A 27824-nucleotide genomic window follows, 5' to 3' on the forward strand; every position below is an offset into this window, starting at 1 on the left:
TAATGGGCCTGAGTTTCAGGTGGGATATCTGCCTGAGTAGGAGGCCTCCGAATTTGTGGAGTTATTAAATGGGTTTCGTGAGGCCCTGACGGATCAATTGGGAGTTACTGATAAGATCAAGTATCAAATTTATATCTACAGCATACTCCAAAAGCCAACTAATGGATAACCAACCAGAATCCGCTGCGACAGACGAAATATAAGCTTTTACCATACAAAATGGAAAAAAAGCATAAAATTGCGAATCAGTTGTTACATGATGGTGTAGGGAGACTGTCGGTTTCACCATAAGTGGCTGCAATATTTTTGGCCCCAAAGCAGAATGGTAAGAGTTATGCCTGTTGTCGATATCGGGCATTGAATAGAAAGGTGGTTGTGGAATATGTGCCACTTCCTCAGCTAGATGGTCTGCGGCGGATAACGTCATCACTATAGTAGATCTTAACCAGGAATATTACCAAATACCCCTTACACAAGATTCCAAACCGTTAACTGTCTTTTCTACTGATAATAACCTTTCTGAATTTAATAAGTTTTCCTTTGGTTTAGTCACAGGTGTGGCAGTCTTGTCTCATCTATTGGACTCTCTCCTGGGCGATCTTAAATTCAAATTTGTATACAACTATCTGCACGATGTGGTTGTGGATAGTACTAGTTTTGATGAGCATTGGACCATCTGAGCCAAGTTTTGGGGCATTTGAGAGAGGCTTGACATTTAGTGAAGCCTACAAGGGTTAATTTAGCCCACAATGAAATATTCTTTTTGGGACACATTGTATCCTCCAAAGGGATTGGCATTGATCAAAAACATACTTAGGCAGTCCATAAGTTCACTGTGCCTCTGGATAAGAAGTACGTTGCCTGATTTTCTGGCTTGCATGTGGAACACATCAAACAATATATAAATACATTGCTAAAAATAGCTGTGAATTATTCTAAAGGCAGTCGCCACTGGCTTCTCAATCGGCCTGTGCGGTGATTTCTGTGCGAACTAACGCTAGTTTTGACTTACTGCTGTTTAAAAAAGTGAATAAATGATAAAAATGTACATTCATTTTGAGGACTTTGCATACTGCAATTGAAACAGTATTACATACAAAGAATTCACCGTGAAGTGTAAGCTGGCAAATCTAATCCGTGAAAGACAGATACAGTCTGTAAAGTAAAATTTGTGGGAGAAGTTTCACAGCCTTTCAAATTAAAAATAGGAGTTCGACAAGGTGACAGCCTACCGCAATTCTTTTTGATAATGTTATAGAGAAAAAAGTGAGAATTTGGAACGAAAACTTATTGAACTCAACATCTCACCTATAAGGTTATGAAGAAGAAGAAAAAGATCGAAGTCAACTGTCTTGCATTTGCTCATCATTTTGCTATACTTTCCTAAAATGTTGCATCTGCTACAACGCAAATAAATCTGTTGGATAAAATAGCCAGCAGAACTGGCTTAAGAATTTCTGCAGGAAAAAAAAAAATTAACAAACGTTAAGGATGCTCCAAAATTCCCGAATGCAGATATTGGTCAAATAGGTAGGGTAAAAAAATTTCAAATATCTAGAGGAGATAATCCAAGAAAATGTTTCGGAAAAGTCTGCAGTAGAGGAAATGTTGCATAAAATGGGGAGAGCATATGGTATCACCAAAGACCTCTTCAAACAAAAGCGCCTGCCCAAAAATGCAAAAATAAGGCATTACAGCACAGTAGTAAAGCCAGAATACCTATATGCAAGCGAATTCCTGATATTAAACTATAATTTAGATTAATTAGAAGTACTAGAAAGACGCATTATAAGGAAAATTTTAGGACCACAAAACACTGTAGAAGTTTGGAAATTATGAAGTAATGCTGAAATCTACCAAAATATAGAAAATATCACAAACGTAATAAGAAAAAGAAGACTCTTACTTTTTGGACTTTTGTTTCGAATGCAGGACAGTAGATTAACTAAAAAGATTTTCAAACATTTAGGGGGAAAGAAGTCCACAACAAGCTGGGTCAACGAAGTACTAAAGAATTTAGAAAGAAATAATATAAAAAAGAAGATATAAACAACAGAGGAGCATTTTTGGAAAAGGTATTAAAAATGGAAGGATTCCAAGGAAGGGTAACTAAAAAGACTGGTTCAAGATGACCTGAAGACAGGAAGAAGAAACATGATGAACAGATGAAAGCATACCTGAAGAAAAGAAAAGAACAAAGGGCGGAGAACTGAATTTGGAACGTGGTCCTCAGACGGCTTATTTGCAGTGAAAAAAAAATGTACAATTGCGCTTGATTACAGGGATAAATGTTTACTAATAACTAATTATTGAGACACAAATGGCTTCATTTTAACATCAGCTCCAATTAAAAATATACACCTTGAGCTCTAGGAACTTACGTACGTACCAGCAGAAGACACGTTACACTTTACGATGCATTCACACCCAGATTTCCCAAAGCACAGTATAATTATTGGCTCAGTTTGGCGCTAAATTCATTGAGATTTAGAGTACACAGCCTACTGGTATAGAAAAAATTTTACTTTTCTTAATGTGGCCCATGCTCTCATATGTGAGCATGGAGAGTTACTATTATAATAGGCCAACACTGGAGGAGGGGCCATGGGGGTCGCTATGCCTGCTGGTATCTGCTGGCACCGGCCGAGCTAAAGGCAACCCTTAAAAGGTTCCTAAACATTAGAGTTCTTCGTTGCTATCTGCTCCTTGAGCAAAGTACGGCGAGGCGACTGCTCCTGGCAGAAACTTTTCTCTATATTTCATACACGGGGACACAACCAGAATGCCACGTTCATTTTCAATGAGGTGGCTGGCAACATGTCCGTTAAAACTAACGTGAACATATTCTTTGTAAACAAAGTGGGAGGAGCAGCGATAGCAATGAACAATAAAATATTATGTAGAAAAGTCTTGACCTGTAAAGGCACTTTTATTCACAAGTAGTGAACGGTATCGACGAAGTGTGGACCTTCGGACCATATTCAGGTGATGACCTGCGGAGACGCCACTGTTCGATTTCTGAGAGTGGCATTTACAGTTCCTGTTCCGTTCCATCACCTCCACACGTCGTCATTGGAAGTCCGAAGATGATGCGCATGGGGTCGAAACCGGTCACCAGCTTACGAAAAAAAGTGTTTTTATATAAACAAGACTACTTGTTCTACAATTTATTACTAACCTCAAGTCGCCCTCCAGTTTGTCCCACATACCAACATCACAATTATTAGCGACTGACTGCCGTACATTTCTTAATTCTAATAAACACAGACGCTGACCACACACCTATATGGAATCGAACCCAGCTGCGTATTTGTGGACACATTCATCTCTTTTTGTGCCAGGAACAAATGTTAGTCACTAATAGGGTGTGAAGGCCAACGGCCTTACCGCAGTGTTAACACCGGTTCTCGTCAGACCACCGAAGTTAAGCGCTGTCGTGTTTGGATGGGTGACTCTATGGGTCTGCCAAGGACTGTTGGCTTGTGGGGTGCATTCAGCACTGGAGAGGCCAACTGAGGAGCTTGTCTGAGAAGCAGCGGCTCTGGCCACGAAAACTGACGACGACATCCGCATCCAGCGCCGCCTATCGGCTGAGGATGACACGCCGGTCTGTCGGAACCATTAGGCCTTCCGATTAATGTTTGGGCGAAGAGTATGGTGTAACGATTGACAAACTGTCAGATTTATTTTGGGTGTGCATATTTGTGGATGTAAACGAACGTAGGTATTTTGAAGATAATCGATATATGAATTGCCAAAGCTGCTTATGAAGTGGCGGGGACCACGGAGGGCAGTCGGTGCGAGACTGCCGCCGCGTTAACCAGCTCCGGGCAGACACCTGCTGCTGGCGGCAGAGGGAGCATGCTTCGACCAATCAGAACGAAGCGCGCCGGTGGCGGCGGCGGCGCCTGGCGTCCGCGGGCTGCGCCGGCGTCCGGCGGCGGCGGCGGCGGCGGCGGCGGCGGCGGCGTCGTGTCAGTCGTGCGTCGCCGGCCACGCGAGAAGTTGCCGCTGCCGCCCGGCTGCTGCGACTGGGGCGAGCTCGTCTTCGCCCACAGGTCGGTGTACGCCTGCTTCTGCCATCCTCCCGTTCTACGGAATTTCACTAGCGTTAGGTAGGAAAATTCTCCGAATTTCATTTACGATTTATTTCTAGAAGTTCTACATTTTTGTCGTGGACATACTATTCTGTCGTTTTCTTTTTCTTCCGAAGCTTTTCAGAAGTACATTAGGAGAAACAGAAAACTCAGCAATTCGAATCTTTTTCTTTTTTTTTTTTTTTTTTTTTTTTTTTTTTTTTTTTTTTTTTTTTTGCAACCTCAAATTTTGTCAGGTAAATCACTCGTCGCTGTTCGGCGCAACAGAGTTAGGTAACAGGATTCACCGAATCTACTTAAGTTGTATATGGAACAGTAATGAATAGGATTATCCAAAAACCCCATTAGCTATTTCTCCGTGGTCAGGTAACACTTTTATGACTCCTACAGCGCTGGCAATATGTAATACATTTCATTACATTACTTATCATATGACTGTTGTATACTAATGGAAAATAATTAATGTAAAACGCTCAGTACTACACCATACACTAAGAGTCTTTGAACTCTTAATATTCTTTCGAGGTGGGAAACGCTTTGCTTACTCATTTTGTACCTGCGTCAATTTCTTTTAGGGCTGAATACGATACTGGTGTGACTGTATTTCTTGCGTGTGAAATGGCAAATGATTCGCTTGTATCAGCAACAGAAGTGGACCGATTTATTGATGGCGAACAGAATCTGTTTCGTTGTAAATTCAGCTTATAGAGAAGGAAATGTCATTTTACAAAGAAAACTGTAAGGGAAGCTAGTCTAAACATTAAAAGTAACACTTATTTTGCTTACAATTATAAGATACGAAGAATAACTAACATTCAGTTCCGACATTATCAAATTTAAATAGTTTCTTCCGTAGTACCTTGTGTGATTAAAACTATAACTTAACCCTTTAATGCATAGTGTAGCCGACCAGCTAGAGACTTCATTTCTTCGATGTATCCTATACTGAGCAACATTTTGTAACAAATTCGTTATGTAGTTAAGTGTATACACTCTACTGCAGCTGCTAAGCTGCTAGTAGTTCTTCATAGCGACGGTAAATGGCAGGATGAACTGAACCAGTTCGACGATCAGCTGTGTGGATGTACTGCCGCGCGTGTGTTTTGGCGGAAAGTATAGACGTTTTTTTGGTGTTTGTGCACTGATTTGCGGGTTTGAAAACAACTTTTTTATTTTGAAAACGTAAGTAGATATGGTGTAGACGGTTAATTCGAGTGTCTTTACGATAGATTTGAAATTAGGTCTGTTTTCGTGTTTGTAGCGATTGTCAACAATAATACTTTGTTAATTTAATTAAAATTGTTTTCAATGTTTTTTTTCGTAATGTAGGCACTATAAACTAAACGTAGTAATTTTTACAGTTTGAAATAAAAAATCATGCATTTAAGGGTTCGTAGTTTCACTTTCGTGTGACTTTGTTGGACAAGCATTCTGGGACAGCTCTATGTACCTGGACGAACACTTAACCGGAATAATACCCCGAAAATGCTTTCTCTGGAGAAAAAGTAGAGTAATATGTTAAACAGTGATAGATACTAATAGAGTTGTCACGTCCTAAGAGATCGGCAGTATGTATTCATCGTTTGGAAGTAATATGTTCTATTTCTCTTATGTTCTTTTTTTTTAGAATAGTTCGGGTCGTAACCTAAACAAGTGGAATAATTAGATTAACAGTAAATTTCGTTTCGTATTCTTCTGCTGTAATTAGACCCACGACTTGTAGGAGCATGCTATTTGTAACGGTGAAGCAAAGTTGTTATGACTTTTCGGCGAAACATCATGTTGTACATTGCGTTTGGTCACCGGTGGTCATTTCATACACTGTAATGTAATAGCTGTCAACATCAAAATCTCGACAGTAGCCAATAAAGAATTTTGCATCTACTAGAAACTAGTGTTGGCTACGTTAGGTCACTGCCTACTCCCCGACGGCATGAATCGCCAGTGAAAGAGCTCAGGAGTTGTCCGGCTAAGCTTCCACTTAGCGACTAGAGAAGGAGCTACAAACGCGGCCGTCCGTGACCTGATTTCCCGCACGCCTTCTCGGGAGGAAATAGCGCTTTGACACAAAGCGTCTCACACTAGAGAGGAAAAAGAACTCCTTCTCGAAACCACAGCTTTGTTTGTCTGTCTTTTCATTAATGAACTTGGGGATATAGTCTCCAATTCGGACAGTTTCGTGTTGGGTATCTGATCTGCTACAGTTCCTGATAGTTAAGAAAGCGCAAACTGACAAATTCCTTTGAACAGCCTCTTAACACCTAGTGTTAACGGAAGTACGTAAATCGCAAAGCACTTTAAGTGAACGTAAACAGCAGTATGAGATGCAGGCCGTCGCACTGACCATGCAATAAAATCTACAGTGCGATAACGAAGTCCTACTAGCCCCTAACGTGTGTCCATATATTCGTAGATCGTCGCATTGTTTTAATGTGGGATAGTGGCTGAGGACAACTTTCAGGTAGTGTGATTACTCTTTATTATTTATTTCAGAGTGTTTGTGAAAACACCATCGTTTTTATACACTACTGGCCATTAAAATTGCTACACCACGAAGATGACGTGCTACAGACGCGAAATTTAACCGACAGGAAGAACATGCTGTGATATGCAAATGATTAGCTTTTCAGAGCATTCACACAAGGTTGGCGCCGATGGCGACACCTACAACGTGCTGACGTGAGGAAAGTTTCCAACCGATTTCTCATACACAAACAGCAGTTGACCGGCGTTGCCTGGTGAAACGTTATTGTGATGCCTCGTGTAAGGAGGAGAAATGCGTACCATCCAGTTTCCGACTTTGATAAAGGTCGGATTGAAGCCTATCGCGATGCGGTTTATCGTATCGCGACATTGCTGCTCGCGTTAGTCGAGATCCAATGACTGTTAGCAGAATATGGAATCGGTGGGTTCAGAAGGGTAATATGGAACGCTGTGCCTCGTATCACTAGCAGTCGAGATGACAGGTATCTCATCCGCATGGCTGTAACGGATCGTGCAGCCACGTCTCGATCCCTGAGTCAACAGATGGGGACGTGTGCAAGACAACAACCATCTGCACGAACAGTTCGACGACGTTTGCAGCAGCATGGACTGTCATCTCGGAGACCATGACTGCGGTTACCCTTGAAGCTGCATCACAGACAGGAGCGCCTGCGATGGTGTACTCAACGACGAATGGCAAAACGTCATTTTTTCGGATGAATCCAGGTTCTGTTTACAGTATCACGATGGTGGCATCTGTTTGGCGACATCACGGTGAACGCACATTGCAAGCATGTATTCGTCATCGCCATACTGGCGTATCACCCGGCGTGATGGTATGGGGTGCCATTGGTTACACGACTCCGTCACCTCTTGTTCGCATTGACGGCACGTTGAACAGTGGATATTACATTTCAGATGTGTTACGACCCGTGGCTCTACCCTTCATTCGATCCCTGCGAAACCATACATTTCAGTAGGATAATGGACGACCGCATGTTGCAGGTCCCGTACGGGCCTTTCTGGATACAGAAAATGTTCGACTTCTGCCCTGGCCAGCAAATTCTCCAGATCTCTCACCAATTGAAAACGTCTGGTCAATGGTGGCCGAGCAACTGGCTCGTCACAATACGCCAGCCACTACTCTTGATGAACTGTGGTATCGTGTTGAAGCTGCATACCTGTACACGCTGCATACGATGCTGCGTACGAAGCTGCATACCTGTACACGCCATCCAAGCTCTGTTTGACTCAATGCCCAGGCGTATCAAGGCCGTTATTACGGCCAGAGGTGGTTGTTCTGGGTACTGATTTCTCTGGATCTATGCACCCAAGTTGCGTGAAAATGTAATCATATGTCAGTTCCAGTATAATATTTGTCCAATGATTACCCGTTTATCATCTGCATTTCTTCTTGGTGTAGCAATTTTAATGGCCAGTAGTGTAATAGAGTCTGATTTTCCTCCACGTACGACGTGAAGTTCTCAACATCGCCATGAACATCGAACAGTATCCTTAAGTTCGTCAACTGTTTCGTAACTTGTAGCAGCAACCTTACGTTCAATGATCCCTCATAATGCATTGACGCAAGATGATAGCTCAGGACTTCGGGGCAGCCACTCCGAAGTTGTAGGCATCTGGACAGAACCAAGTCCAGTCCATTTACCAGGAAATACTTCACTGCGATCTTCTCTAACAGCAATAGCATGATGGGCTGGTGCGCCATCCTTCTGGAACCATACGCGACCGAGCAGTTCGCGATCTTACAGATTTGCAGAATAAACCACTCACGCAATGTGATCCACAGCATCGTAGAGGAAGAACGAATGTACCAAGTGGGCAGCGCAGATCATGCCCATCTGGTGCGTTGTGTTCAAGTTTTTCGCAAAAATGTGCGTTTTCTTTACTTCAGAAGTAAATGATTCTCGCTTTTTCACTGCGATATATTGCACGCTCGTCCGAGAAAAACTGTTTCCTCCTTGAAAGTAGAGTAGTAAAGACATCGTGCATTCGCTCACAAGTCTCATGATGTTTTAGCATGCCATTGTCACTCAGTAGTTTACAAACAGAGATTTAAATGCCTTTAACTTCAAATCATTCTTAATAGGTTTGTCTATTGCGGAGGATGAAACTCCCAGTAACTATGACAGCACACGAAAGGACGTTTTTGGCGAACGTTCGACAGACGCTGAAGCCTCCACAAACGTAAGTCGTGTTAGTGGTCGTCCTGAGAGGAGCTTATCTTTTATGCAACCAGTGGCAAAGAGCTTTTTCTGCCACCTAAAATTGTCGGTTTTGGTGGGGGAAGGTTTCTGGAATCTTAATGTGAAATCATGCTGAATTTTATCATTGATTTTCTTGCATGGTGTCGTTCGTGAACCCGCGTGCACACTACAATCCGTTTCTCCACGCTGTAAGAGGGTCTCATTGCCCGTGATTTAGCTGTATATCAGCACCTGCAACAAAAAGAAACAATAATTCATTACCATCTATGTAATAAGTAGAATGAAACTGCCTACGTATTAAGCTAAAACTACTAACATGTTTGGATGTGTATTGCAACAGACTCTGTCAAAACACTAACTTAATAAGTAGTGTACATTTCTACGAACAACTTTTCTGACAAAAATAGTTTCTGAAAAAGATACGAAAATAAAACAAAGACTGCAGTCTGATAAAGATAAGAGAAGTTGCACTTAGTCCTTAGTTAGGTAAACCCATTAATGAGGGTTTTGACATATCTCATGACTGGTGTCTTCCAATATCACTTTATTATTGTTAGAAAAAGAGCGTAATATCAAAACAAATCTCCTACAATATTAGACTGTTCACTACTGGCCTAATAAGGAGAAATTTAGTAAGATGTGGTTCCAGCTCGTTACGCTTCGTTTCAACTTAGTTTGCAGTTAATATACGTATTCGTCGTTGTCAGTGACTAGCGTGGATAATATGGGAATGTTTGTTGCAGACCTCAGAATGCAGTTATCTTTGTGTTGCTAGACGTTACTTCCCTAGAGAATGTTACATATAAGTGTACCACTTTCCAAGACGAGTGTGAAGACAATAACCAACCATATTCCACAGTGTACTTAATACCTTCGCAGCACGTAAGTTTCTCTTGCGCCTACAACTGTACCATTAAACAACATAAAGAAATTGTGTCAGCTAGTGTTGGTGGAAATTAACAACAGCTTAGAACGTAACTTATGGAAACAAAGAGCTAGCTACAATGTAGTCAATTCTACAGTAGATCATGTAGTACTTTTAGTCAATTCTGCAGTAGATCGTATAGTATTTGTGTTTTTATACCTCTATATATTTCATTGTTTTCAATATTCTGTGATTGTGGGTGTACCCTGTGCAGCACTAATAATCTAAGATAGGTAATAATAGAAAGGCGAGTCCATGGATAATTTCAGAGAGGCAGTCGTTCTGATCGAAAAACACACTGTACGAAATCGGATCTGATAGTGGGCGTAGCCGTTTGAGTTAAATGTTCACCAGCGAGAGCGTGTACTGAGACATTGTCTGTGACAGTACAGCGAAATCTATTTAGCGGACGGAAGGATAAAGACAGAGAAGTTAGGACCATTTTAAGAACTGCCTAATGTGCTGAAAGTTTAGAAGGAGAGCTTAAAGGCAACCACGCTCCATCTCTAATTACTTCGTCTTCAACCGGACGTTAAATCCTAATAATGGTCTTCGTTTTATAGTGTGGTTATAATTAAATTCGCACTACTTGACAGAGTCCCTATGAAAATCGAATAATAGTAGTAGGACAATGAAACTTTGTGAAAGCATTTGTAAGGACGTGCGGAATAGAAAGAATAAACCATTGAAAGATCAACTTAATTTCCAAATGAGAGGATAATATTCGTTGTTTGCGTGCCATCTTTACGTTACAGGCTACAAACATTGCTCACTCTGATGGCCTGGAGCCGCATTACAGATATCATTTCACAACTGTTCACAGCACTTTTCGAAAGATGAACCATGAATGGCTCAGCTATCGTGACATAGCTCGTGCTTTGCTTGAAGATCGTACATTGCCTCCAGCACTCTCAGCGATGGCAACAGTGACTTCACCAACAGTTTGTATTGCACCTGAACGTCGTACTGTACCAGAAGCAGTTGTCAAATCGCCGGTCAATTCTAACTTCCGAATCATGTTCTTCGTCCCGTGTGCGGAAAGACGACCTCTTCATATTCCTGTAACTCGTCGATACTCGCGAATAGCAGCGGCACTACTGCTATTGCTTTGATGAAACAGCATTACGGGTAAAGCCCTGCTCACCTTGTCCAGATCCATTGTGATTGTCTGCAACTGTAATGCTCGCTGATGCTTGTGTTTCAACCCTACGTCTCTCTACCATTATCGGCGCCTAGCGGCAAGTTATAATACTAACACTGCTGAGAACGCAAATCTTTCAGAGGAAAGTCTGAACACCACTCCTATACAGTTGGGTACCCATACGGTAAATAGTTTTCCGTCTATACTAGGTAAAGTAGCGAAAAATGAATTGTGACCACCGTGTATAAGCCCGCTTTACAAAGCGAACTTGTAAATGCCATTAAACTGACAGAACAACGGAGGTCAGAATTCAGTCACGCACTACTGTAAATACAACTTTGCCTACGAAGAAATGCGTTCCTCACACCGTGCGCTTTATCAGCTAGTTGTATACACGATATTTAAAAAAAAAAGATTTATCCGATTTCACAAGGTTTACATTTTCTATACGAATAAATATTAACTTATGCATCGAAATTAAAAGCTTTAGTTTGGTGCCAGTTGTGAGCTGCTGGTTAATATAATTGCCTGGTGCATGCATTTTAGTAACAGCATTTTTTCTCCTGTCTCTGTGCAAAAGTATGCAGAGAGTTCGATTATCATCTGAATGTTTGTCGTGTGTCCCTTGGGGGGGGGGGGACATTGAACGTATGATAGAGGTAAAGCCGGCCGGTGTGGCCGAGCGGTTCTAGGCGCTTCAGTCTGGAACCGCGCGACCCCTACGGTCGCAGGTTCGAATCCTGCCTCGGGCATGGGTGTGTGTGACGTCGCTAGGTTAGTTAGGTTTAAGTAGTTCTAAGTTCTATGGTACTGATGCCCTCAGATGTTAAGTCCCATAGTACTTAGAGCCATTTGAACCATTTGTAAGAGGTAAATAAAACTTTTATCCTAAACGTAATTGTAAAAAGTAGTGCAAGGTTGTGTGTGTTTGTATGTAAAATACATACACTTGTAAAACTGGGTGGTTGTTCTGAAAATAAAACGTCATTAGTCCTATGTGCCAGTTAAATTTCACTTCAAATGTGTATCTTCGTTCATAGAGAAGATATACTCGAGCGGAATGCGAATGAATTTTGTTGAAACAAAACACCCTGTGTTTTCCTGGTGCTTACGTTCATTAGCTACTCTATCTAGAAATGCACTTAACGTTAACTTCGTGCACATGGGGGAATTGATTCTCAAGGGAGAAGAATGGACTTGTTTGTTTACGACGCCCATTCCGCTCGTGCCGATGTTTATGGCACAGTTCCCACGAAAGCGTCATTCAAACGCTGGAAGGCTGACGCAGCAAAGCCACCGAAGATTTCTACTTCGTCACTCTTAGCATTGTTCCTCTTTCGTGACGGTCTCCTTCGAATACCCTCACCCGTATCAGAGCCTCTTGTTTTGCGAAATATTCAATACAGTATTCTGCGTACAAGATTGAAGCATAAATTCGTAACATTTTCGGTTAATATCATTTATCACCTGTGTCTTTATTAATCTGGAGTATTGAGTTTACAAATTCGGCATGAATTTTGCTGATTCGAAGAAATTTTATTCTATGCGTCAATTAACGTGCCAAGCAAACGTGAAATACTTGCAATAAAGATTTTATTTTTGCAGGACAGCGGAGAAAAATTAGAGAAAATGTTTCGAAACAATTTATCGGGAGAACAGCTTTGGAAAATGCATGGCAGCAAACAACTTCTGTCGATTGAAAATGAGGTACATTGTAGTGATTTGTTGCCTTGAAAAAGGTAGTTGGATTTCGATGAATACTATTTGTATGCAGCAGACATTATAGTTAGGGCGTACACAGCCTGGATATTTCATTTTGAAAATAAGACCACTTCTGCTGTAAGTCCTTTATTTATAGGCACGACCGGTTTCGCAGTATTTTAGTTGCGAGCAGATGCAGTCTATACAAATGTAATGGCCAAAAACTCGTATAAGACAAGAAAACGTAACTATAATGAAAAAATTTATGGGATGAACACAAAATCAGGTCATGATCCGAACGAGTAAAGAGAACGGGATGACCCAACGTTCATAGTCAGCGAGTTTTGCTAAGTAGCGGACGTCAACCGTAAAATAACATAAAATAATTTATAACGCTCCCATAATACTTAGAAAGAACGAAAGCTAAAAAGAAGGAATTCCTAATAAAAAACTACCAGGTAGGTAGTATACTAATAAATTCCACTCACCATCAGTAATAGTATCTGCTGAGTTAATTGATCCCTGTTGTTGTTGTGGTCTTCAGTCCTGAGACTGGTTTGATGCAGCTCTCCATGCTACTCTATCCTGTGCAAGCTTCTTCATCTCCCAGTACCTACTGCAACCTACAGCCTTCTGAATCTGCTTAGTGTATTGATCTCTTGGTCTCCCTCTACGATTTTTACCCTCCACGCTGCCCTCCAATGCTAAATTTGTGATCCCTCGATGCCTCAGAACATGTCCTACCAACCGATCCCTTCTTCTAGTCAAGTTGTGCCACAAACTTCTCTTCTCCCCAATCCTATTCAATACCTCCTCATTAGTTACGTGATCTACCCACCTTATCTTCAGCATTCTTCTGTAGCACCACATTTCGAAAGCTTCTATTCTCTTCTTGTCCAAACTGGTTATCGTCCATGTCTCACTTCCATACATGGCTACACTCCATACAAATACTTTCAGAAACGACTTCCTGACACCTAAATCTATATTCGAAGTTAACAAATTTCTCTTCTTCAGAAACGCTTTCCTTGCCATTGCCAGTCTACATTTTATATCCTCTCTACTTCGACCATCATCGGTTATTTTACTCCCTAAATAGCAAAACTCCTTTACTACTTTAAGTGTCTCATTTCCTAATCTAATTCCCTCAGCATCACCCGACTTAATTTGACTACATTCCATTATCCTCGTTTTGCTTTTGTTGATGTTCATCTTATATCCTCCTTTCAAGACACTGTCCATTCCGTTCAACAGCTCTTCCAAGTCCTTTGCTGCCTCTGACAGAATTACAATGTCATCGGCGAACCTCAAGGTTTTTACTTCTTCTCCATGAATTTTAATACCTACCCCGAATTTTTCTTTTGTTTCCTTTACTGCTTGCTCAATATACAGATTGAATAACATCAGGGAGAGGCTACAACCCTGTCTCACTCCTTTCCCAACCACTGCTTCCCTTTCATGCCCCTCGACTCTTATAACTGCCATCTGGTTTCTGTACAAATTGTAAATAGCCTTTCGCTCCCTGTATTTTACCCCTGCCACCTTCAGAATTTGAAAGAGAGTATTCCAGTCAACATTGTCAAAAGCTTTCTCTAAGTCTACAAATGCTAGAAACGTAGGTTTGCCTTTTCTTAATCTTTCTTCCAAGATAAGTCGTAAGGTCAGTATTGCCTCACGTGTTCCAATATTTCTACGGAATCCAAACTGATCTTCCCCGAGGTCGGCTTCTACCAGTTTTTCCATTCGTCTGTAAAGAATTCGCGTTAGTATTTTGCAGCTGTGACTTATTAAACTGATAGTTCGGTAATTTTCACATCTGTCAACACCTGCTTTCTTTGGGATTGGAATTATTATATTCTTCTTGAAGTCTGAGGGTATTTCGCCTGTCTCATACATCGTGCTCACCAGATGGTAGAGTTTTGTCATGACTGGCTCTCCCGAGGCCATCAGTAGTTCTAATGGAATGTTGTCTACTCCCGGGGCCTTGTTTTGACTCAGGTCTTTCAGTGCTCTGTCAAACTCTTCACGCAGTATCTTATCCCCCATTTCGTCTTCATCTACATCCTCTTCCATTTCCATAATATTGTCCTCAAGTACATCGCCCTTGTATAAACTCTCTATATACTCCTTCCACCTTCCTGCTTTCCCTTCTTTGCTTAGAACTGGGTTGCCATCTGAGCTCTTGATATTCATACAAGTGGTTCTCTTCTCTCCAAAGGTCTCTTTAATTTTCCTGTAGGCAGTATCTATCTTACCCCTAGTGAGACAAGCCTCTACATCCTTACATTTGTCCTCTAGCCATCCCTGCTTAGCCATTTTGCACTTCCTGTCAATTTCATTTTTGAGACGTTTGTATTCCTTTTTGCCTGCTTCATTTACTGCATTTTTATATTTTCTCCTTTCATCAATTAAATTCAATATTTCTTCTGTTACCCAAGGATTACTATTAGCCCTCGTCTTTTTACCTACCTGATCGTCTGCTGCCTTCACCACTTCATCCCTCAGAGCTACCCATTCTTCTTCTACTGTATTTCTTTCCCCCATTCCTGTCAATTGTTCCCTTATGCTCTCCCTGAAACTCTCTAGAACCTCTGGTTCTTTCAGTTTATCCAGGTCCCATCTCCTTAAATTCCCACCTTTTTGTAGTTTCTTCAGTTTCAATCTGCAGTTCATAACACCAATAGATTGTGGTCAGAATCCACATCTGCCCCAGGAAATGTCTTACAATTTAAAACCTGGTTCCTAAATCTCTGTCTTACCATTATATAATCTATCTGAAACCTGTCAGTATCTCCAGGCTTCTTCCATGTATATAGTCTCCTTTCATGATTCTTGAACCAAGTGTTAACTATGATTAAGTTATGCTCTGTGCAAAATTCTACAAGGCGGCTTCCTCTTTCATTCCTTCCCCCCAATCCATATTCACCTACTATGTTTCCTTCTCTCCCTTTTCCTACTGACGAATTCCAGTCACCCATGACTATTAAATTTTCGCCTCCCTTCACTACCCGAATAATTTCTTTTATCTCGTTATACATTTCATCTATTTCTTCATCATCTGCAGAGCTAGTTGGCATATAAACTTGTACTACTGTAGTAGGCATGGGCTTTGTGTCTATCTTGACCACAATAATGCGTTCACTATGCTGTTTGTAGTAGCTAACCCGCACTCCTATTTTTTTATTCGTTATTAAACCTACTCCTGCATTACCCCTATTTGATTTTGTATTTATAACCCTGTAATCACCTGACCAAAAGTCTTGTTCCTCCTGCCACCGAACTTCACTAATTCCCACTATATCTAACTTTAACCTATCCATCTCCCTTTTTAAATTTTCTAACCTACCTGCCCGATTAAGTGATCTGACATTCCACGCTCCGATCCGTAGAACGCCAGTTTTCTTTCTCCTGATAACGATTGATCCCTATACACCGAAAAAGTGATCAAAAACCGAACATCTTTTATCATCTATGGGCTTAAGTAAAATTAAGCAGATCACGATCCATCTTTTACCTAAAAAGAATTGAAAAAAATTTGATAAAAAGCCCAGTTATTCAATCTTAGGCGTATAATTTAGTTCATGTTAAAAAAAAATCCTGTGTAACACTATTTTAAGGTTAGCACGAAACATACATGAAGTCAGAAAGTAACGTATTGCGAAGCCAGATAGCAAGAGGCTGCGCTTCCCACCGCAAGGGAGCGCACTGGACGTATACTAACAGGCGGCGTGTCAGTACGGAGCTGCAGATACTCCACTTAGCGACTTGGAGAGAACGTTCATGTGGAGCGCGCATGCACATCCGCAGATAACTAGAAATCTAGAACGATGACTAAGCTGATGCGAAAGCTGGGTGAACCGTTACAATGTGTTAAAACCGACGTAACATCATAAAAAAAGGATAAAATCTAGACTAGTGTGATGCGCTTTACGGGAATCGTGTTTTATTTCAAATTCAGTAAAAGGATGAGAAAGACAAAATAAAGTAATTTAATTTTCTTTCTTTAAATACAGCACTCAAAACGAAACCGGGACAAACCATTTATTGTACCGGGGACTTCTTAATTTTACGTAATACCATAGATGATCATATAGGTCGGTTTTTGATCACTTTTTCGGTATATGGGGACCCGTTATCTCATCAGATATTGTCACTCATGGTGAGTGGTATTTATTAGTAATGTACCTGCCTGTTTCTTCTTTTTAGCTTTCATTCTTTCTAGGTATCACTGGAGCGAGCTATGTTATTTTATGATATTTTGTGGTTGACGTGCACTACTGTTCATCCCGTATATCTTTTCATTTTAGTTACGTTTTCTTGCCTTACATGAATTTTTGTCTATTACTCTGTATGACGTTAGGAAGAATTCCGCTCACAGCAGATGAAATTATTGTTTATTGAAATACAACCGGTTTCGTGGCCTAAAGTCACATCATCAGGTGTAACTTACATGGTAAAAAATAGTATAGTGCCACGAGTTTGTGAATAGTAAAATGATAAAAGGAATGTCTAAAACATAATCATAACGTTGAAAGGTCATAGGCACACCCATCACTCCAAGTCAAAATTTACTATTCAATAAATATTACCAATAGCATGTGAACAAAAGGTAACGAAGACTTGCTTCATTCAATAGGACAAATTGTTAACAGGTGAAACTTGCAGCTACAGAGCGGTGTTTTAAAACGTAACGGTAAAGATTGCCGGTGATAGTTGACTGCTGTATCACTAATGTTGTCTAATGGTGGTTCTATGGAGTCAGCGCTCCACACTTCTCGGTGACTGCTAAGTTGCTGCAATACGGCTATTGTGATCTCGTTAATAAGGTAAATTAATAATGAAGTTGTCTAATTATTGTTTATATACGTCGTAATGAAATTCCATGGAGCCACCGCTCCACCGCTGCAGAATGGCTCTTGTGATCACGTCAATTAGGTACATTAATAATGAAATCCAAATAAAATCACACATACTCCCCGGTGCGACGTGGTAAAAGATACTGTAAATAAAACTTTAAACAGTTTCAAAGAGGTATGTGATGGATTTTGTCGGATTTGTAAAATTAGCGGGCACTGATTTAGTGTTTCCATCAATGACAGTTGCTGAACTGTGTACTAATATAGCAAACTGCCGGTTTATCTAATTCACTCAGAATTAATTGATCGGACTCTTACCCTTTAACTGTTAAATAGTTGTAAGCAAAATAATTCTCAGTTCTATGCACAGAAAACTGTAGGCTGACTCCACTTATAAGGCCACAGAACGCTAAAATGTCAGGCTTTGCTGTCAAAATAACACAAAAATAATTTAGTTTCTTGCTGGAAAAGGTCACGGTAGATTTACGTCCTACGGATGTGATTATTCCGATATATTGAGTGTTTGACATATTTTGGCTGCTTCTTGGTGTTGCTTCTGTGCTGATCTTGTAAAATCTTCTCGCCTGTGATTTATTCTTTCTTCTCCGACGATTTCAACACTTCTTCCTCTTCAGTCATGATTTTCCTAAAAATAAAGTCTTCTACCCGAAGTATATTAATTTGTGGTAGCAAAGGCGCTCTAAACATCTTCTAGAATGTTCCAAGCTCGACTCTCATCTCCGAATAAAGTAACAATGTTCTCCGTCTCACGAAACTTCCATTGTTTTCTTCCAAATTTGCCCTCCTTTCACCAGTACTGAAACTGATCCCCCTTTACTAACTAAATTTATCGCAAAACTACACTCTGCTCGCGTCATCATCTTAATATTGCTGCCTTGACGTGCTTCGCTCATTGTTAGACAGTTCACTCTTTCAGATTTTTTTTACACGGTTAAAAACATTCCCTATCAGCTGCAGTACCAGAACTTTACAGATATTATAGATAGGTGCACTGAAAATTATATAACAATTCAAATAACGTTACTAACTACCATATCAGTTTGTCTTTAGAAGTTCATACATAAAAAATAACAAAATATAACAAAATTTAGAAGAAATAAAACATATTCCTGTAAAATGTTTGCAAAGCATCCTTGCAAAATCTGAATTTGGTCGGGAGGCTATTGCTTATTCAGGAAAAGGGCCAAAGTATCTTCCTTACAATGTGGATACATAATGATCTGAACAGACACTCATTTCTGAATACGAGGAATTTCTGTGCTGCAGGAATGAATTTTCGTAACGTAATATTAAACTTGTCTGCTAGACGAAACAACGACAGTAATCTACTGAGTTGATAACCTTAAACAGCAACTGAAATTTCCATACCCCATCACCCCATGATTCTACGGTATTCCTTTCCATTTCATACAGAATTAAAGATGATTTATGTTCATCTACGACAACAACCTTCCGAAGATTTCTTAAGCAGGGAACTGTTCTCTGAGTATGACAGAAATCACAGCCCACACCCGTGATTGAAAAAGGCAGCACACCTGATTCTTAGAAAACTATAACCACATTTATACGCAGCAGACTGCTGGCACTTGAAACTTCCTGGTAGATTAAAACTGTGTGCCGGACCGAGACTCGAACTCGGGACCTTTGCCTTTCGCGGGTAAGTGCTTCATATCAACAGGCCACAGGATAATTTTTTTTTCTGTGTACGATCACCTTACCGTAGGACATTTCATTATGAATTTTGTGCAAGCTGCCTAGGTCAATCCTTTTACACAGCTCTAAGAAACATTAATGTAAAGTCACCCAAAACTTCGTAAGAGATCGTCGCATCCACTGTTAATAACATTATATCACATAATCTCTACATGCGCAGAGTGAGCTCACACCACGCTAAGGTACTCTAGAGACGTAGCATGAGAAAACGATTTTCACTCAGAATTTGCGCATGTGATTCACCAGCCATCCCCCTCCCCCTCCTCCCCACCACCACCACACGCACAAGATACAGCTCCTCTTATAGTAATCAGACCGTCTCTGTGCAACAGGCGCTCAATAGCCTAGGCAGACAGTCTCATGACGATGAGACTGGGGCCAGTCTACAAAAAGCTCTACACAAACGTGATAAGGCACAACACGAAACGAATTTTCTGTTCTCTAGTATGGCTGAAGTCCTAAACAACAGAGCGTGATTTAGTTATTCATGTATTTAGCATCCAGGAAGTGTAGGTTATTCAGCCAGCTAAAAGGTACCGGACATACAGAGACATAATATCTCGGTATGAACCACATTAATTGGCTGACATAATATGAGATTAATTAAATCACCAGTTTAAGGAAGGATGATGAACTGCTTAAATTATAGTTAAATACTGTTTACAATTAGGTTATACGAGTGTAAACTTTTTCACTGCCAGCATAGTATCCAGTGGTGTATTGTAACTACAAAGATATCAATCGATGTATAAGAACTTCCAAAACTCCTTGCTGATACGAGGTTGGTCAAGGAGAGCACGCTAGTAGCACTTACCACAAATTTCAATTGCGGTGGTATTGCTGTTGCAAAACCGGTAATCTGTTACTTTCCCATCTCGTACATGCCAATAGTATGTTGTTAATGTAATTTTCTGTAGGGTCGATGCGATCACAGTACGTGACTGGATTGATTCCAGTGCGGTGAAGGTCACCGGGAACCATCAGTGGTTAAATATTATGAGGAAAAGATTTGCTATCAACAGTCTAGGTTTACCAACGTCGTGACGCAAATGTCCATGGATTAATGGATTTAATACAAGCATCAGATCAATCCTTGTTTATAGTAGACGGATTGCAGCCTTCTTGTCATCTTTGGCAACCGTAATTCGTGAGCAAGCGATGCAGTTTAGAGGGTGAAGGTTTGCAGTCGACTGGAGAACCACTTTTTGTTGCTCTCTTCGCGAAAACTGCGACTTATTCATTATGAATAATAACAGAAAGGGAATACAGAGGAATTCTAAAGTCGGACACCGGATTTCACTTTGGATTCATTTCCCAGTAATAAGATAAGGCTGCTTTCCCTGCAAGACAACTGACACTGAATGTGATGAAATTAGATCCTTGAAAACACGAAGAGATGTAACAGTTCTTAATACTTATAATATGACTATTAGCTTCTGTTTCTTTCGGCTGATGGAACTTATTGGAGACACTTATTTGTGGAGAGAGGAAGGCACACCCCGAATTTTGTTCCTCTTTTATTTTCGAATCTTAAGTGTGTGAAAAGTCTGGCAGTATTTGACATATTGTATCAAGATGTGTAAGGGTAATTTTTCCGTTTTGAACTGACTAAATATGTAACACAGCAAGGAAATTCAGCTAGCGAGAACGATCACAATATTGCTCACGAATTAATTGTCTGACTGTTGGAGACTTCAGGTGCTTTAACGAGTCAGAAAGCTGCTACAAACTCAAAACAGGCTCAGAAATCCGAACTGTTTCTTTGTATGCACCCAACAGTCTGTTCGCGGCGTCGTCAGACCGATGTGCAAGATCGCGGCGTCGCCGTGTCGTATTCTATGGCACCTGTAACGAGGAAGAAATGATGCTGTTTGTGTTCTTTAGCACTACGGCCCACAACGTGTCTCGTTTCAGCCCTTCTCCTTTTCTGTTGAAATTGTTTTCGTACTTGGAGTTTCTATCACCTCTCTGTAGATCCTAGCGTCGTAATTATTTGATCTTGTTCAAACCACGATGTCCGAGAAATGAACTGGGTAGTTTCTCGGTTCTAGTGCGTGATTTGTAGCTTCTATCTACACTTGGCCGCAGGGGCAAGAGATTTTATATACTCCTGCTGTGGCGAGCAGCGGGCGTAGCTCCTTTGCAGTGTTCAAATATTCGTGCACATTTCTTGTTGGTTTAAATACCGTACCAGTACTGTGTTTTATGCATACTTTGCTGATGCGATTTGTGATAATTTTTACAAATAGAACAAAAACTTTCCCTTAATTTGTTTCTTCTTTCGTTAGAAGCTCCAGATCTTTTGGGACATAGCGCCCTATTTATCTCTTTGTCAGAGTAGCCGTTTCTTCTGAAGGCCGTTCTGAAGTGATCGAGCCCGTCCTCCTAGCACTGTGGTTCACAGATTCTTTTAGCCCGGTCTATTAAGGTTGTGATTGCTCCTCTTTACTGATTGGAATGGTAATTGATATTTTTGTGAAGGTGTCTTTCCGTAAGTGAGTATGGATTTCTGTAGACTTAGTTGTTCAGAAAATTTAGACATTCAGAGTGTCCTTTTTCTCCATGAGTCCATATAACAAAAGTGTCATACACACAGAAAAGTCTACAAGGTGCTATCCTCTTCATTGTCTGAAGAGCTGCGTCTTCAAATTTTTCCATATAAACATTCGCTACAACTGCGCTGAGTCGTTTCCCCATAGCCGCCCCATGGGTTTACTTGTAAAATTTGTTGCCCATTGAAAGTAAGTTGATGCAAGACAGTGTTTCAAGAGACCTACCATATCCTTTGCGAAAATACTTTCCAACTGTGATATCACCTCATTAAGAGTAACTCTACTAACCTGTGTTACAACATCAAAACCGACCATTATATCACTTAGACTCAGCGTCAAGAACTTTAAAGTTTTCGATAAATTGGCCAGAATTTTGATGTAAGAGTCATTTTTTCCTAAAAAGCTTAGGAGTGGGGCGAAGTGTTTGGCAATCCAAAATAATGTTCAAATGTGTGTGAAATCTTATGGGACTTAACTGATAAGGTTATCAGTCCCTAAGCTTACACACTACTTAACCTAAATTATCGTAAGGACAGACACACACACCCATGCCCGAGGGAGGACTCGAACCTTCGCCGGGACCAGCCGCATTGGCAATCCCGTATGTCGGAAATCACTGGCGCTAACGATCGGTCTCAATGGTATGGCCAGTTTCGGAATCTTTGGTAAACCATGCAATCGTGGTGGGAATGCCCCTGAGTTGATGAAACCTTGCTAGTCAATGGGACAAATCTAAGAAGCGTACATCCTGAAACGTCTAGAGCTTCCAATGAAAAAGAACCACCTGAAGGGAAAATTTTCCTTCAAATTGTAAAAGCAGTCAAAGGTCGCATCACCAAATTACTCAGAAAACAGTTTATTGGTACTGTGCTTAAACCAACAGGAAAGGTATGCGAATATTTGAACACTTCAAAGGGCCTACGCCCGCCGCTCGCCACAGCACGAGTATATAAAATTCCATGCACTTGCTGCCACGTGTACATAGAAGTTACAAAAAGAAGCATTAGTTCCCACCTCAAGAAACACAAGATCGATTGCCGCCTGGGCAAAGATAAATCAGCAGAAGCAGATCACGCACTAGGACCGGGAAACCACCAGATTCGTTTCTCTGACACTGTGGTTTCAGTAAGATCAAATAATTACTGTGCTAGGATCTACAGTGAGGTAATAAAAATTCCAAAGCACAAAAACAATTTCAACAGAAAAGGAGAAGGATTAAAGAAGAAAATTTGTGGGCCCTAGTGCCTAATAAAACAAACACCTATTCTTCCCCTCTACAACTACATAGCATACGTCACTACGATTCTGCGACCTTGGGCAGAGGGCTGAAGAGTCACGAACCAAATGTTTCATGGATACATACAAACAGTTAAGATTAATATCGACAAAAGTAAAATAAGAGTATTGGAATTTAACTGAATTAAATCAGGCGATGCTGAGGCAATTGGATTAGACATTAAACACAGACGAGTCTGAAGCAGCTTTCTGAGTCGTTAAAGCCTCTCATGAAGACCCAGTCAGTGGAAGACGATACATTAGGCAGGGAGCTATGTCTTGGACCACGGTCTTATGCGCTTAAATCAAATATCAGCAATATCTCAAATACTGGCCTGAAAGACTACATTGTGTGAGTCTCACAACATTTCGGTTTACATGTCAAAGTCTCCCGACCTCTACCTCTGCTTACCCGTCACAGTCTCACGCGAGAGCTCATGGACTGGTGCGTGCCTGTGTTGATGTGTGTGGGTGTGTGTGTGAGAGAGAGAGAGAAAGAGAGTGAGAGAAGGAGAGAAAGAAAGAGAGAGGGGGGGGGGGGATCGCTTAGGCAATCTTCTGCTCGATAGGTCAATGACGCTTGATGTATTACAGAAGGCTGCGGGGAAGAATTACGGTAATGGATTGTCCCATGTTGGGAAGTAGATCCACGTGTGATCAGAGGGACTAATTAACGAAGGAGCTCGTCCTATCGGCTAACGGTGTGCGGTTCTCCACGGACGGCGGAAGTTTGCTGGCGAATCTAGTGCGTGGTTTCCTTATTGAGTTCTCTGTAACTGCAGGCGTCAGTGGAGCACAACACACGCGAATTTTCATTCCTCTGATTACTGTACTTGCATACTGCAGCAACAGCCGAATTACGCTATGTGGCAAAGGAACACTCGACACAAGGCACCTGATTTCACAATGTACAAGTTAATGTTCTAAAAGTGACGGAGATTTTCAGGATCAAAGACGTATATTTTTAGTTTTCTTGCCGTTCGTTCGTTGTAGCCTTAGAATCTGATTACTTTTCTTCTCCGTACTATCGGTTTACAAACCACCACTGATTCTATATCGAGGATAACATGAACGGTGCACTGAAATTCAAAAATATGTGACGAGGAAGTTTGACTGTAATTACTCATTTATGTCGTTGTTAGGACTTCATTCCAAAGACTAGTTTGATGCACCTTTCCACATTAGTCTATCTTGTGCAAGTTTCTTCATTTCTGTGTAACTATTGACACTTCCATCTACTTAAACCTGTCTTCTGCAGTGAAGCTTTGGTCTCCCTCTACAAAATTTACCACCCTCCCCCCCCCCAAAAAAAATACTTTCCTCCCTAACTAAATTAACTATAACTATTCCTTGATCCCTCAGGATGGGTCTCATGTACCGAACTCTCATTTTAGTCAACGTTCCACATCTTTATTCTTCACGTCTACACACTGATTTTTCTACATGGCCACCCTGGCGACGATCATATTTCTCTCAACGAGATACCAGTTTATTTATACCGTCACTGTAGTATGTCTGATTTTGTCGACGGAGCCACAACCTCGGCTCTGGTTGCACCGCTTCGTTACTGTCAAAGTGAAATCTTCGAAAGTTTTCTTCAAGTTCTGGAAACAGATGAAAGTCGGATGGGACCCCTCTGGACTTTATGGAGAATTATCGACGACAAGGAGACAAAGACGTCGGACTGTTGCAGATGTCGCAGCGCTCGTGTGGGGTCTGACATTGCCATGTTGCTGGAGAGGGCGCCCCATGTGTGGACGATGTCTTCCAATTCGAAACTCGATTAAGGACACTGTTCCTCACACACCGATATGCTTACGTTACAAATGGTTCAAATGGCTCTAAGCACTGTGGGACTTAACATCTGAGGTCATCAGTCCCCTAGAGCTAGAACTACTTAAACCTAACCAACCTAAGGACATCACACACATCCATGCCCGAGGCAGGATTCGAACCTGCGACTGTAGCACCAGCGCGGTTCCGGACTGAAGAGCCTAGAACCACTCGGCCACAGCGGCCGGCACTTACATTACACTCCACCATGTTATACACTACAATTAGTAGCCCTTTAGCGGCAGAGGGCTTCAAATACATAGACATGAAGCATAAAGAAGTAGAATGTTAATAACGTTCGCTTTATGTAAAAAGCTTTTAGAGTTTTCACATAAAAAATTCGTAGGCATTACATTTCATCACACCCTCGTATTTTCTTTTTCGTGTATACTTTTCATCGACCACATTTCACTCCCGTAGAAGGCTAGAATACAAAGAAAGTCAGAAAAGATGAGCTAACACTTAAATTTACATGTTTGTTACAATATTTCTTGTTTTATGAAAATATTTTCTTGTTACTGAAAATATGCATTTTATATACAATTTACTTCTGCCATTGTCAGTTATTTTGCTTCCCGAACAACAAAAGTGATCTCCTATGTTTAGTACCTAATTCAGTATCCTCAGAATCGTTTCGTGTAATGCGGCTACATTCCATTGCTCTTGTTTTACTTTTGTCGATGTTCACGATTGTTCTAATGACTACCCATTTCATTTAACTGGTCTTCCAAGTCCTTTACATCTCTGTTACTGACAAACATTAAAGCTTTTATTTTTTCTACCATATATTTATCTCCTTCTGCCAATTTCTCTTTGCTTTCGTTCACTGTCTGCTAAAGAAGGGAGTGAGACATGGTTGTAGTCATTTGAAATTTGAAACTGAGTTGTCAGAAACTCTATAAAAATCGTCTGATTTCTTAACCCAAATCTCCACTGTATATAGTATATTTCCAGATCCACAAAAAACATCGTACCACAGCAACGAGCATAAATGTGACGTTGTTGATAACACCATACGAACTCTACAGGTTATGTATAGACAAAGGCAGTCCTCTAAAAGACACAGTAGGACTGTACTTATGGATGACCGCACGAATCACTTCAGCGCGTAATGCTACGCGTGTTTATGTAAACTTTTTTGAATGACATCATGTTTGCGCTAGTGACTGTAAAACTTTTTATTTCCGCAACAGTCACTGACGTAAACATGATGTCTCTCTAAAAATTTCACATGACTGTGAATCCCAGTTATGAGAAATTAATTTTATGTAAATTGTCCCTCGAACTATCTTTCTCTGTTATCATCGCTTATAAATTATCAGAACGTATAAAGATAAACTTTAAGCTCTTTTGCTGTCACTCAAATTTGATCACACTTTTCCAGAAGTAATCGAAAAATATTCCCCGGAGCGAAACGAGACAAAAACTATCAGTGGCACAATTGAGCGGTATTTAAGCTGATGTAGACGTACAGACAACTAAATGATAACAGTTTCAGAAAAACTGAATTATTTATTCAAGAGAAAGAACTTCACAAAATGTGCAATTCAACAACTCGTTGGTCCACTTATGGCGCTTATGCGAGCAGTTTGGTATTGATTGGTAGAGTTGTTGGATTTCCTTCTCAGGGATGTTGTGCAAGACGTCCAATCGCCAAAATCCCGATATGCTTGGAGATCCCTACCGACAATGCTCCTAACGTTCTGAATTGAGAAGCGATCCGGCGACCTCGCTGGCCAATGTAGCATTCGCAAGCGCGAGGACAAATAGTAGAAACTCTCATCGTGTGCGGGTGGGCTTTATCTTGCTGAAAAGTAAGACCAGGATGGCTTGTTACGAATGGCAACAAAATGGGGCATCAGGCGCCGCCAACTGCTCGCCAACTAATCAGCGCACGTCCATAGCTCGCCTCAGCATCCGAATTACTGTCTTTTATTCCCGAACACAGTGGTTCATCTCCCGGAACGGCGACCTCAGTCAGGGATAACGATCACTCTACGTGTCCATTCCCTATTGTCTGAACTCGAGTCCTTTCCTTTACAGCGTCTCGTTCTGGTCCAAAAACATTCGCTTCCGTGGTATATGCCTCGGCCGAAACTGGATCTGTCGCGTTTCCATAAGGACTCCGTTCTTCCTGAGGCACTCCGCAGTCACTTCCTAACTTCCTATCCATCCTTGACGCGTCCCAGGGTTCTGTCTGAAGTTATCTATACCGACGGTTCGCTGGTTGATGGTCGCGTAGGCTTTGCCTATAATCACTCGGCGCATACCGAACAGCGCTCCTTGCCGGATGGCTGCAGTGTCTTCACTGCCGAGCTGTTGGCCATCTCTTGTGCCCTAGAGCATATTCGTTCCTGCCCCGGTGAGTCCTACCTGGTCTGCAGAGATTCGTTGAGTGGTTTACAGGCCATTGATCAGTGCTACCCTCGCCATCCTCTGGTAGCAATTATCCAGGAGTCGGTTTATGCCCTCGAACGATCTGGTCGTTCAGTGGTCTTTGTATGGACCCGGGGCATGCCGGAATTCCGGTAAATGAGCTCGTTGACAGGCTGGCCAAACATTCCACTCGTAAGCCGCTTCTGGAGACTGGTATACCCGAACCTGACCTCCGATCGGTGTTAGGCCGCAAAGTTCTCGGAATTTGGGATGCTGCATGGCACAACTTAGTTACGCCCAATAAACTCCGCGCCATCAAGGACCGCAGAAATGAGTGGAAGTCTTCTCAGCGGGCTTCTCGCAGGGACTCTGTGGTCCTCTGCCACCTTCGCATCGGCCACACTTGGCTGACGCATGGCTATCTTCTCCAGCGTGAGGCCCCACCATGTTGTCGGCTGCGGTTCCCGTTTGACAGTGCTCTTCATTTTGGTAGACTGTCCACATCTAGCCGCTCTGAGACGGAATTTTAATCTCTCTGACTCCTTTCCTTCGATTTTAGGAGACGATGCCTCCATGGCTAACTTTGTTTTTCGTTTTCTACCTGACGCCTGTATTTATTCTTCGG

The 27824-nt window shown here is 41.4% G+C and overlaps 1 protein-coding gene across 1 annotated transcript in view; it reads left to right on the forward strand.

Annotated features, from left to right (window-relative positions):
* Positions 1 to 3991: 3991 nt before the first annotated feature.
* Positions 3992 to 27824, forward strand: part of LOC126170917 (uncharacterized) — a 374584-nt gene continuing 350751 nt past the window's right edge. The window contains exon 1 of the mRNA XM_049920759.1: positions 3992 to 4058. The gene's annotated coding sequence lies outside the window, so the exon portion shown is untranslated. The remainder of the gene's footprint in view (positions 4059 to 27824) is intronic.

The sequence above is a fragment of the Schistocerca cancellata genome, chromosome 1 (genome assembly GCF_023864275.1).
Source record: "Schistocerca cancellata isolate TAMUIC-IGC-003103 chromosome 1, iqSchCanc2.1, whole genome shotgun sequence".
In the NCBI taxonomy this organism is placed as follows: domain Eukaryota; kingdom Metazoa; phylum Arthropoda; class Insecta; order Orthoptera; family Acrididae; genus Schistocerca; species Schistocerca cancellata.